This window comes from Schistocerca americana, chromosome 2, assembly GCF_021461395.2.
Source record: "Schistocerca americana isolate TAMUIC-IGC-003095 chromosome 2, iqSchAmer2.1, whole genome shotgun sequence".
NCBI classification, from domain to species: domain Eukaryota; kingdom Metazoa; phylum Arthropoda; class Insecta; order Orthoptera; family Acrididae; genus Schistocerca; species Schistocerca americana.
Genome location: NC_060120.1, coordinates 274,768,913 through 274,782,160, shown reverse-complemented (window position 1 = coordinate 274,782,160; position 13,248 = coordinate 274,768,913). Strand labels below are relative to the sequence as shown.

The 13,248-nt window shown below is 43.7% G+C and overlaps 1 pseudogene; it reads right to left on the bottom strand.

The window, feature by feature from the left end:
* Positions 1 to 11,018: 11,018 nt before the first annotated feature.
* Positions 11,019 to 11,137, bottom strand: LOC124597505 (annotated as a pseudogene).
* Between the last annotated feature and the right edge of the window lie 2,111 nt (positions 11,138 to 13,248).

Genomic DNA, 13,248 nt, shown 5'->3' with positions numbered 1-13,248 from the left:
TACCCCGTATATTAAGACATCAGGAAATAACTTCAGTAACTTCAGGGGTACTAGAAAAAACTTTAGAAGGTAAAAACTGTAGAGAAAGACAGCATCTCCATAGCTGATGCCCTCGTCTGTTTCTCACTCAGATATAATCTCCGCTCTGCTGTCCATTATTTATCACGATCATTAGCAGTAGCACAAATCTTTTGTTGTAACGTGGCCAACTACCTCACGAACGGGAAAATCAGTCACGAACTTCCAGCGTGCTGGAATAATGGTAGGTCAGAAACTTCTGTTAATCAGTACAACGAAAAATCAGTCAACGTTTCAAATTCCCCATTCTTTGTTCACTCGGTGACTATACGCTATAACAGTTCGTTTGCACATTTTTGACAGGGTTTTTGCATTTTCGGAAATACGAATTTTGACTATGTTACGATGATTTAAAAATGGGTCTCTGTTCGAAACTAGTCGAGTGAAACAAAAAAGTGAAATTTGCAACTTTTTTAAATTTGATGTCATACTTCTTTAAAATAATGAGAAAGAGGCGTACCACAAATTTATTAAAAGTGGTAAACCTACATACATACTCCGTAAGCCACAGTACTTTTCGTGGCGGAGGGTACCATGTACCATTACTTGTCTTTTCCTTTCGTGTTCCACTAGCAAATAGAGCGAGGGAAAAACGACTGTCTTTTTGCCTCCATACGTGCCATAAATTCTCTAGTCTTAGTAAATGGGAGAGGATGAAGATGAAGATGAAATGGGAGATATGATACTGCCTGAAGAGTTTGACAGAGCACTGAAAGACCTAAGTCGAAACAAGGCCCCGGGAGTAGACAACATTCCTTTAGAACTACTGACAGCCTTGGGAGAGCCAGTCCTGACAAAACTCTACCAGAATGAGATTTTCACTCTGCAGCGGAGTGCGCGCTGATATGAACTTCCTGGCAGATTAAAACTGTGTGCCCGACCGAGACTCGAACTCGGGACCTTTGCCTTTCGCGGGTAAGTGTTCTACCATCTGAGCTACCGAAGCACGACTCACGCCCGCTACTCACAGCTTTACTTCTGCCAGTATCTCGTCTCCTACCTTCCAAACTTTACAGAAGTTCTCCTGCGAATCTTGCAGAACTGGCACTCCTGAAAGAAAGGATACAGCGGAGACACGGCTTAGCCACAGCCTGGGGGATGTTTCCAGAATGAGATTTTCACTCTGCAGCGGAGTGCGCGCTGATATGAAACTTCCTGGCAGATTAAAACTGTGTGCCCGACCGAGACTCGAACTCGGGGCCTTTACCTTTCGCGGGCAAGTGCTCTACCATCTGAGCTACCGAAGCACGACTCACGCCCGGTACTCACAGCTCACCCCGAGTTCGAGTCTCGGTCGGGCACACAGTTTTAATCTGCCAGGAAGTTTCAAAACTCTACCATCTTGTGAGCAAATTGTATGAGACAGGCGAAATACCCTCAGACATCAAGAAGAATATAATAATTCCAATTCCAAAGAAAGAAGGTGTTGACAGATGTGAAAATTACCGAACTATGAGTTTAATGTCACAGCTGCAAAATACTAACGCGAATTCTTTACAGACGAATGGAAAAACTGCTAGAACACGATCTCGGGGAAGATCAGTTTGGATTCCGTAGAAATATTGGAACACGTGAGGCAATACTGACCCTACGACTTATCTTAGAAGAAAGATTAAGGAAAGGCAAACCTACGTTTCTAGCATTTGTAGACTTAGAGAAAGCTTTTGACAATGTCGACTGGAATACTCTCTTTCAAATTCTGAAGGTGGCAGGTGTAAATTACAGGGAGCGAAAGGCTATTTACAATTTGAACAGAAACCAGATGGCAGTTATAAGAGTCGAGGGGCATGAAAGGGAAGAATTGGTTGGGAAGGGAGTGAGACAGGGTTGTAGCCTCTCCCCGATGCTATTCAATCTGTATATTGAGCAAGCAGTAAAGGAAACAAAAGAAAAGTTCGGAGTAGGTATTAAAATCCATGGAGAAGAAATAAAAACTTTGAGGTTCGCCGATGACATTGTAATTCTGTCAGAGACAGCAAAGGACTTGGAAGAGCAGTTGAACGGAATGGACAGTGTCTTGAAAGGACGGTATAAGATGAACATCAACAAAAGCAAAACAAGGATAATGGAATGTAGTCTAATTAAGTCGGGTGATGCTGAGGGAATTAGATTAAGAATTGAGACACTTAAAGTGGTAAAGGAGTTTTGCTATTTGGGGAGCAAAATAACTGATGGTGGTCGAAGTAGAGAGGATATAAAATGTAGACTGGTAATGGCAAGGAAAGCGTTTCTGGAGAAGAGAAATTTGTTAACATCGAGTATAGATTTAAGTGTCAGGAAGTCATTTCTGAAAGTATTTGTCTAGAGTGTAGCCATGTATGGAAGTGAAACGTGGACGATAAATAGTTTGGACAAGAAGAGAATAGAAGCTTTCGAAATGTGGTGCTACAGAATAATGCTGAAGTTTAGATGGGTAGATCACATAACTAATGAGGAGGTATTGAATAGAATTGGGGAGAAGAGGAGTTTGTGGCACAACTTTACTAGAAGAAGGGATCGGTTGGTAGGACATGTTCTGAGGCATCAAGGGATCACCAATTTAGTACTGGAGGGCAGCGTGGAGGGTAAAAATCGTAGAGGGAGACCAAGAGATGAGTACCCTAAGCAGATTCAGAAGGATGTAGGCTGCAGTAAGTACTGGGAGATGAAGAAGCTTGCACAGGATAGAGTAGCATGGAGAGCTGCATCAAAGCAGTCTCAGGACTGAAGACCACAAGAACAACAATATGTTCGTGGTTCTTACGCGAAATGTACGTTGGTGGTAGTAGAATCGTTGTACGGTCATCTTCAAATACTTATTCTCTAAATTTTCTCAGTAATGTTCCTCGAAAAGATCGTCATCCTTCCTCCACGGATTCTTTTGAGTTCCCGAAGCATCTCTGTCAAACTTGTGTTGTTCGAACGTAATGGTGTCAAATATAGCAGCTCGTCTACGAACTGCTTCGATCTCTTCCTTTAATTCTACCTCGTGCGAATCCCAAGCACTCGAGTATTACTCAAAAATGGGTCGCATAGCATCTTACATGGGTCTCCGTTACAGATGAGCCACACTTTCCCAACATTCTCCTAGTAAACCAAGTCCGTCATTCACCTTCCCTACTAGAGTCTTTTCGTACTCGTTCCATTTCATATCGCCTTGCAGTGTTGTGGCTAGATATTTAATCGATGTCGCTGTGTCAAGCAGCACACCACTAATACTGTATTACAAGATTACAGATTTGTTTTTCCTACTCATCTACAGTAACCTAAATTTTTCTACATTTACAGCTAAGTGCCATTCAATACACCAATTACAAATTTTGACTAAATCAGCTTGTATACTCCTACAGTCACTCAACGGCGACACGTTCCGTTACACCACAGCATCATCAGCAAACAATCGCAGATTCCTGCTCTCTACGTCCGCTAGATCGATTATGTATCTGGAAAATAACAGCGGTACTAGCACACTTTCCTGGGACACTCCTGAAGATACCCTTGTCTCTGATGAACAAATGGTTCAAATGGCTCTGAGCACTATGGGACTTAACATCCGAGGTCATCAGTCCCCTAGAACTTAGAACTACTTAAACGTAACTAATCTAAAGACATCATACACAACCATACCCGACGGAGGATTCGAACCTGCGACCGTAGCAGCCTCGTGGTTCCGGACTGAAGCGCCTAGAACCGGCCGGCTCTCTGATGAGCACTCGCCGTCGAGCACAACGTACTGGTTTCTGTTACTTGAGAAGTCTTCGAGCCGCTCATATACCTGGGAACCTGTACCGTATTGTCGTACCTTCCGTAACAGTCTGCAGCGGGCCCCGTGTCGAATGCTTTTCGGAAATCTAGCAGTAACCAATTTGACTGTTGCCTTTCATGCATAGTTCGCAGAATATCACGTGAGAAACGGGCAAGCTGAGTTTCGCACGAGCGATGCTTTCTAAAACCATGCTGACTCGCGGACATAAGCTTCTCGGCCTCATTCATATTTATTATATTTAAACTGATAACATGTTCAACAATTCTGCAGAAAAGCGTTGTTAAGGATATTGCTGTATAGTTTTGCGGGTCCGTTCTTTTACATTTCTTATACTGTATACAGGAATCACTTGCACTTGTTTCCAGTCGCTTGGCACTTTGCGCTGGTGGAGAGATTCGTGATAAACGCAAGCTAAGGAAGGGGCCAATGCCGTAGAGTATTCTTTGTAAAACCGAACTGGGATTCCATGCGGACCTCGAGGCTTATATGTTTTCAATTCTTTCAGTTGTTCCTCTACACCAGGGCTTCCTATTACTACGTCCTCCATACGGCAATCTGTGCGATGGTCAAAGAACGGTATGTTTGTACGATTCTACTGCGTTAACGATTTGGTAGTTGGATGTTTGTAAAATGAAGAATAATACTTGGATTTTCATTTTGACCTCGACAGTGGGGTTTAATATCTTTCTGCTGCAGCCTCTAACATTTTTTGGTTTAACCTTTCTGGGGTATATAAGTGACATTCTAGATAAACTAACAAATTTTGAATTTTACTCTTGATTGAAATGTAACGGAAATGACTTGATCTAAAACTACGCGCAGCACAACGGTAAGGTCCGAGGCACGGACGAAAGGAATGTTTCAACCGCACGAGAGTTCTGGGGGAAACGGATTCGTTACCTGTCCACATGTCGGTTTTCATGAATTTTGTGGATCACTCGAAATGAAGGCCGATACGGTATCTTTGAGAATGTCCGTATCTGAGCTCATCCTTGACTACTCGGAGCTCGTTTTCCGTCTCTGAACAACTCGTCATCAACGGAATCCAATTCTAAATTTTCTGTCTCGTTCGCCAGCACATTAACCGTTTGGACCTCAGCGGATTCGGTCTTCCCGTAGAGCGTTGGTGGTAGTGGACGGCGGTGCACCGATGCGCACAGCTGGGCGTCAACCGAGTGACGGATAAGCCCATCATGGAACAGCTCTTCTCAGCTCACTGGCCTATCTGTGACTCACTCAAGCACGCATATCTGACCTCCGCTCAGTACGTGACTAAGCTAAGCACAATAAGCGGTGTTTCCCGCCCTGCTGCGAACACGTAAAAATCTAATATAAAAACGCTAGGGTCCACAGCCGCTATAAATTTCTCGAAAGAAGTTCTTTTCCTGCGTGAGGCTGTTTCTCTATATCAATTCGTTAACGATTAGATAATTTAGCTCGATTGTACATCTTCAAACGACATCACACTGAAGCGCCAAGGAAGCTGGTATGGGCATCCGTATTCAAACACAGACATATGTAAACAGGCAGAATACGGCGCTACGGTCGGCAACGCCTGTATAAGACAAGTGTCTGGCGCAGTTGTTAGATCGGTTACTGTCGCTACAATGACAGGCTATCAAGATTAAAGTGAGTTTGAACGTGGTGTTATAGTTGGCGCACGAGCGATGGGACACAGCATTTCTGAGATAGCGATGAAGTGGGGATTTCTCCGTACGACCATTTCACGAGTGTACCGTGAATATCAGGAATCCGGTAAAACATCAAATCTCCAACATCGCTGCGTCCGGAAAAAGATCCTGCAAGAACAGGACCAACGACGACTGAAGAGAATCGTTTAACGTGACAGAAGTGCAACCCTTCTGCAAATTGCAGCAGATTTCAAAGCTGGGCCAACAACAAGTGTCAGCATGCGAACCATTCATCGAAACACCATCGATATGGGCTTTCGGAGCCGAAGGCCCACCCGTGTACCCTTGATGACTGCATGACACAAAGCTTTACGCCTCGCCTCGGCCCATCAACACTGACATTGGACTGTTGATGACTGGAAACATGCTCGGATGAGTCTCGTTTCAAATTGTATCGAGCGGATGGACGTGTACGGGTGGAGACAACCTCATGAATCCATGGACCCTGCATGTCAGAAGGAGACTGTTCTAGCTCGTGGAGTCACTGTAATGGTGTGGCACGTGTCCAGTTGGAGTGATGTGGCACCCCTGATACGTCTAGATACGACTCTGACAGGTGACACGTACGTAAGCATCCTGTCTGATCACTTGCATCCATTCATGTCCATTGTGCATTTCGATGGACTTGGGAATTCCAGGAGGACAATGCGGCACCCCACACGTCCAGAATTGCGACAGAGTAGTTTCAGGAACACTCTTCTGAGTTTAAACACTTCCGCTAGCCATCAGACCATCAGACTCCCGAGACATGAACATTATTGAGCATATCTGGGATGCCTTGCAACGTGCTGTTCAGAAGAGATGTCCATCCCCTAGTACTCTTACGGGTTTATGGACAGCACTGCAGGATTAATGGTGTCAGTTCCCTAGAGCACTACTTCATACATTAGTCGAGTGCAGGCCACGTCGTGTTGCAGCAGTTCTGCGCGCTCACGGGGGCTCTACACGATATTAGGCAGGTGTACCAGTTTCTTTGGCTCTTAGTGTATGATTACTGCACGTCGTAATCCACAGAGGAGTGTGGGAAGAGCTACATGTAACGGTGTCTCTAACAACTGTTCAGCACAACGATAGAAAGGCTGGGCGTCACTGCCGCAGACGTGAAGTTCTATACAGCGAGCACCATTTACTTTGTCAACACCATATAACTTTTTGTCAGGAAGCAAAGTAAAAAATGTGTCAAGCAAATGATGTTTAGGTACCAAGCGAACATTAACCAGAATGATGGCCTTTCTTGTAACCTCCTTCGTTACAAAGATGTGAACAACAGTCCGTCTTTGAAGGGATACACAACATTTCTTCGGAATTTCTAAAATTGTTGCGAGTGAGTGCTACCCAAACGACTGTTCTGTTTAGCATGAAGAATCTATGAGACAATGATGACACCATCAGCCTTACGGAAAAATATCAGCCGCACAGTGCTAAAGACAGCAAGGCTAGATAACTACGAGAACTGAAATCAGCTTAACTGTTCATGCATCCGCGTTGCTGACAAGAACAATACACAGAATAATGGGAAAAAGGAATCTGAGGGTCCTTTGGATGACGATCGCTTCGGCTTTCAGAAGGGTGAAGGCACCAGAAAAACAATTCTAACGATGCAGTTGATAAAGGAAGTACGAATTCAGAAAAATCAAATCGTGTTCTCAGGATCTGTTGAGCTGGAAAAGACTTAGGACAATGTAAGATGGTACAAAATGTTCGAAACCTGAAGAGAATAGGAGTGAGCTGTAGGGAAGTGCTTCTATTAAAAAGGGTGTAAGACAGGGATGCAGTCTTCCCCCCCCCCCCCCCCCCTGCTGTTCAATCTGTATCTTGAAGAAGCAGTGATAATAATGGAACAAAGGCTCAGGAGTGAGATTAAAATTCTAAGTGAAAGGATGTCAACGACGATTCGCCGATTAGATTCCTATCCTCAGTGAAAGAGAAGACAAATTATATGACCTGTGTCCGTGAACGAACATCTTAATGAGCAGAGAATGATTGAGAGTAAAGAGAAGACAAACGAAAATAACGAGGAGTAGCAGAGATGGGAACAGCGACAACCTTAAGATCAAAGTTTGGGACCACGAAGTAGAACAAGCGAAGAAGGCTTGTAAAGTCATCAGATGACCAAAACGAATTGCAAAATGATTTAGATAAGATACGTGTATGGTGCTAAAAGTGGCAATTGACCCTGAATAAAGAAAAGTGTTAAGTTATTCACATGAGTACTAAAAGAAATCCGCTAAATTTCGATTACGCGATAAGTCACACAAGTATGAAGGCTGTAAATTCAACTAAATACTTAGGGATTACAATTACAAATAACCTAAATGGGAACGATCACATAGAAAATGTTGTGGGTAGAGTAAACCAAAGACAGCGATTCATTGGCAGAACACTTAGAATGTGCAACAGGTGTACTAAAGAGACTGCTTACACTACGCTTGTCCGCCCTATTCTGGAGTATTTCTGTGCGGTTTGGGATCCGCATGAGGTGGGACTGACGGATGACATCGAAAAAGTTCAAAGTACGGCGGCTCGTGTTGTATCATCACGAAATTGGGGAGATAGTGCCACAGACATGATACGTGAATTGGAGTAGCAATCATTAAAACGAAGGCGTTTTTCGTTGCGACGGGATCTTCTCATGAAATTTCAATCACCAGTTTTCTCCTTCGATTGCGAAAACATTCTGTTGGTACCCACCTACATAGGGAGAAATGATCATCACAATACAATAAGAGAAATCAGGGTTCGCACAGTAAAATTTAAGTGCTCCTTTTTCTCGCTCGCCGTTCGTGACAGGAACGGTAGAGTCACAGCTGGAAGGTGGTTCATTGAACCCTCTGCCAGGCACTTTATTGTGAATAGCAGAGTAATCACGTGGATGTATATGTAGATGAAGGCGTTCGTGGCGTAAAGTAATCTTCTAGTATCGAATACAGGCCTTAATTTATGGAAGAAATTTCTGAGAATGTACGTTTGGAGCACAGCGTTGTATGGTGCTGAAACATGGATTTTGGGACAACCAGAAAAGAAGAGAATCGAAGCGTTTGAGATTCGGTGATAAAAACACATTTCGGAAACGAGGAAATTTCCCGCAGAATCGGCGAAGAAAAGAAAATATTCAAAACACTGACAAGAAGGAAGGGTAGAATGATAGCACATGTGTTAAGTAACGACTTCCATGGCAGATACCAGAGATAGCTGTAAAGGATAAAAGCCGTTAGGTGGAACAGAGATGGGATTGTTGTTGTTGTTGTGGTCTTCAGTCCTGAGACTGGTTTGATGCAGCTCTCCATGCTACTCTATCCTGTGCAAGCTTTTTCATCTCCCAATACCTACTGTAACCTACATCCTTCTGAATCTGCTTAGTGTCTTCATCTCTTGGTCTCCCTCTACGATTTTTACCCTCCACGCTGCCCTCCAATACTAAATTGGTGATCCCTTGATGCCTTAGAACATGTCCTACCAACCGATCCCTTCTTCTGGTCAAGTTGTGCCACAAACTTCTCTTCTCCCCAATCCTATTCAATACTTTCTCATTAGTTATGTGATCTACCCATCTAATCTTCAGCATTCTTCTGTAGCACCACATTTCGAAAGCTTCTATTCTCTTCTTGTCCAAACTGTTTATCGTCCATGTTTCACTTCCATACATGGCTACACTCCATACAAATACTTTCAGAAATGACTTCCTGACACTTAAATCTATACTCGATGTTAACAAATTTCTCTTCTTCAGAAACGCTTTCCTTGCCATTGCCAGTCTACATTTTATATCCTCTCTACTTCGACCATCACAAGTTATTTTGCTCCCCAAATAGCAAAACTCCTTTACTAATTTAAGTGTCTCATTTCCTACTCTAAATCCCTCAGCATCACCCGACTTAATTAGACTACATTCCATTATCCTTGTTTTGCTTTTGTTGATGTTCATCTTATATCCTCCTTTCAAGACACCGTCCATTCCATTCAACTGCTCTTCCAAGTCCTTTGCTGTCTCTGACAGAATTACAATGTCATCGGCGAACCTCAAAGTTTTTATTTCTTCTCCATGGATTTTAATACCTACTCCGAACTTTTCTTTTGTTTCCTTTACTGCTTGCTCAATATACAGATTGAACAACATCGGGGAGAGGCTACAACCCTGTCTTACTCCCTTCCTAACCACTGCTTCCCTTTCATGTCCCTCGACTCTTATAACTGCCATCTGGTTTCTGTTCAAATTGTAAATAGCCTTTCGCTCCCTGTGTTTTACCCCTGCCACCTTTAAAATTTGAAAGAGATTATTCCAGTCAACATTGTCAAAAGCTTTCTCTAAGTCTACAAATGCTAGAAACGTAGGTTTGCCTTTCCTTAATCTTTCTTCTAAGATAAGTCGTAAGGTCAGTATTGCCTCACGTGTTCCAGTGTTTCTACGGAATCCAAACTGATCTTCCCCGAGGTTGGCTTCTACTAGTTTTTCCATTCGTCTGTAAAGAATTCGTGTTAGTATTTTGCAGCTGTGACTTATTAAACTCATAGTTCGGTAATTTTCACATCTGTCAACACCGGCTTTCTTTGGGATTGGAATTATTATATTCTTCTTGAAATCTGAGGGTATTTCGCCAGTTTCATACATCTTGCTCACCAGATGGTAGAGTTTTGTCAGGGCTGGCTCTCCCAAGGCCGTCAGTAGTTCCAATGGAATGTTGTCTACTCCGGGGGCCTTGTTTCGACTCAGGTCTTTCAGTGCACTGTCAAACTCTTCACGCAGTATCATATTTCCCATTTCATCTTTATCTACACCCTCTTCCATTTCCATAATATTGTCCTCAAGTACATCGCCCTTGTATAGACCCTCTATATACTCCTTCCACCTTTCTGCTTTCCCTTCTTTGCTTAGAACTGGGTTTCCATCTGAGCTCTTGATGTTCATACAAGTCGTTCTCTTATCTCCAAAGGTCTCTTTAATTTTCCTGTAGGCAGTATCTATCTCACCCCTAGTGAGATTGGCCTCTACATCCTTACATTTGTCCTCTAGCCATCCCTGCTTAGCCATTTTGCACTTCCTGTCGATCTCATTTTTGAGACGTTTGGATTAGGTTCTACAAATAATTGAGGTTGTGGGCTGCAAGTGCTACTATGATATGAAGAGGTTGGCGCAGGCGATGAATTCGTGGTGGGCCGTATCGATGCAGTCGGAAGACTGATGACTCAGAATAAAAATGTCTTTTATGAACAGCACACTATATTTTTTATTTGGTAAATGGTACACTGCGAAACGTTTTTGAGCAGGTGTTCGGGAGGTGAAGTGGATTACCAAATAAAACATGTAAACTAAAGTCCGTCCGAACAGGCCTTGGAGACCCAACGGTACCGACCCACCGCCGTGTCATCCTCAGCCTACAGGCATTCCCAGATGTAGATATGGAGGGCATGGGGTCAGCATACCGCCTCCCCGGCAGTTGTCAGTTTTCGTGACTCCCATCAAGTAGCTCCTCAATTTGCCTCACAATGTCTGAATGCATCCCACTTGCCAACAGCACTCGTGAGACCCAGACGGTGACCCATCCAAGTCCTAGCCAAGCCCGACAGCGCTTAACCTCGGTGATCTGACGGGAACCGATGTTACTACTGCAGCAAGGCCGTTGGCTATATAATACATAGAGGACTCTGTTTAAAAATGATGTGCTGTTGTTCATATCATCGTAACGGGCAAAGTTATAAGTGAGGCAGTCATACTGGTAAATGTCCCCCTGGTAACTGAACAACATTTGCTTGATGCAGTTTTTATTTTGCTTGTGGGGAAATCGTTGTTTGGGGCGGTCGAGATAAATGCAATGGGCTGTATGCTGCATAAAACGACACATGTGCAACCTGTATGTTGATATCTTTATTCCCAGACTGCCGTGTGAACCATTACGTATTTTTAGCATACAATTTTCGTTTGATATCGCTTCGCTTGGTAACTGCCACGAGGGTGAAATTAACCAATCGCAAGTAAAACGAATCGAGGTCTTGTTTCAAATAAAATGGAGTCTCAAGAAGAAAAATATTTTCGTGAAGAGAATAAACCTTTTTATAAAATGATTCTCCAATACAACCATCTCCTTTCTTCAAAACTAAAGCGGTACAATTGTATTAAATCCAATAAGCACCTTGTTGAGTTCGCTACGCGCAAAACGCGTTCTTGTTTCTGTATTTGCCTCTATACTCCGCGAACCGCTGTGAAGTGCATGGCAGAGGATAGTTCCACTGTACCGGCTACTAGGGCCTTCTCTCGTGCCATTCACGTATGGAAAAACGATTGTTTAGATCCCTCTGTGGTTGTCTTCAGACACGTCTTCTCTGGTGGTCAGGGCACAGTTCGAAGCGGGACTCGTGACTAACGACATTTCTAATCCAGTCAATGAGATTCCAGGCGCCGATGGCCAGCAAAGACGTGACTAGAGACATCACAGTTAGCGGTGGCATACAAACCTGACTGTCGCCCGCCATACGGCCTGACAACCAGGAGAGATGGTGATGTGGGGTGGCATTTCATTTCATCGCAGGACCCCTTTTGTTGTCGAGTGCGCCACCGCTACAACTCAGCGGTACGTCGACGACATGTGCGCCCTCTTTTGTTGCCCTTCATGGATAGCTACCTTGGGCTTACATTTCAGCAACATAATGCCTACCCTATCTTGGCCAGCAAAGTCACCGGATCTCTCCCCGCCGGCCGTTGTGGCCGAGCGGTTCTAGGCGCTTCAGTTCGTAACCGCGCTGCTGCTACGGTCGCAGGTTCGAATCCTGCCGCGGGCGTGGATGTGTGTGATGTCCTTAGGTTAGTTAGGTTTTTTAAGTAGTTCTAAGACTAGGGGATTCATGACCTCAGATGTTAAGTCCCATAGTGCTTAGAGCCATTTTTTTTATCTCTCCCCAACTGAGAATATTTGGAGAATATTAGGCAAGACTCTCCAACCATTTTGAGATTTTGACGATCTAACTCGCCAATTGGACAGAATTTGGCACGCTATCCCCAAAGAGGACATGCAACAGCTCTGTCAATCAATGCTAAGTCGAATACATGCTTGCATAAAGGCAAGGTGGACCAACGCGTTGTTGGCTTGCCAAATTTGTGAAACTCTTTCTCTTGATGAAATCATCCAGTTTTTCTGGAATTTTAATAATTTGTTTATCCGGATGTATACGTCACATCTATTGATTTCCGTCGCATTCGAATAGCTCACTCGTGGTGGGCCTTTTGTTGTCCTGGAGTGTGTTCAAATGGTTCAAATGGCTCTGAGCACTATGGGACTTCACTTCTGAGGTCATCAGTCCCCTATAACTTAGAACTACTTAAACCTAACCAACCTAAAGACATCACACACATCCATGCCCGAGCCAGGATTCGAACCTGCGACAGTAGCGGTCGCGCGGTTCCAGACTGTAGCGCCTAGAACCGCACGGTCACTCCGGCCGGCTGGAGTGTGTTAATAACAGCTTACGAGGCGGTATGAAATCAATGGCATAAAAAAATATAATATCCATAACGCGTCGCCGTTGTCCAGTTGTAACATAAATTACATCGTCAAAAGTAAAAATTCATGTAGCTTCCGCGCTGTCGTCTACTATAACCTTGTAAGTACTTGTGAGTAACCGCGTAAGCAACATATGTTTTGGGTGTATGTGGCTTATAATTTATATTTTAAATTGTGTCGTCAATTTTAGAGTTATTTAACTCGATAAGATCATGTAAATATGAACATCGGACAGCTGTTT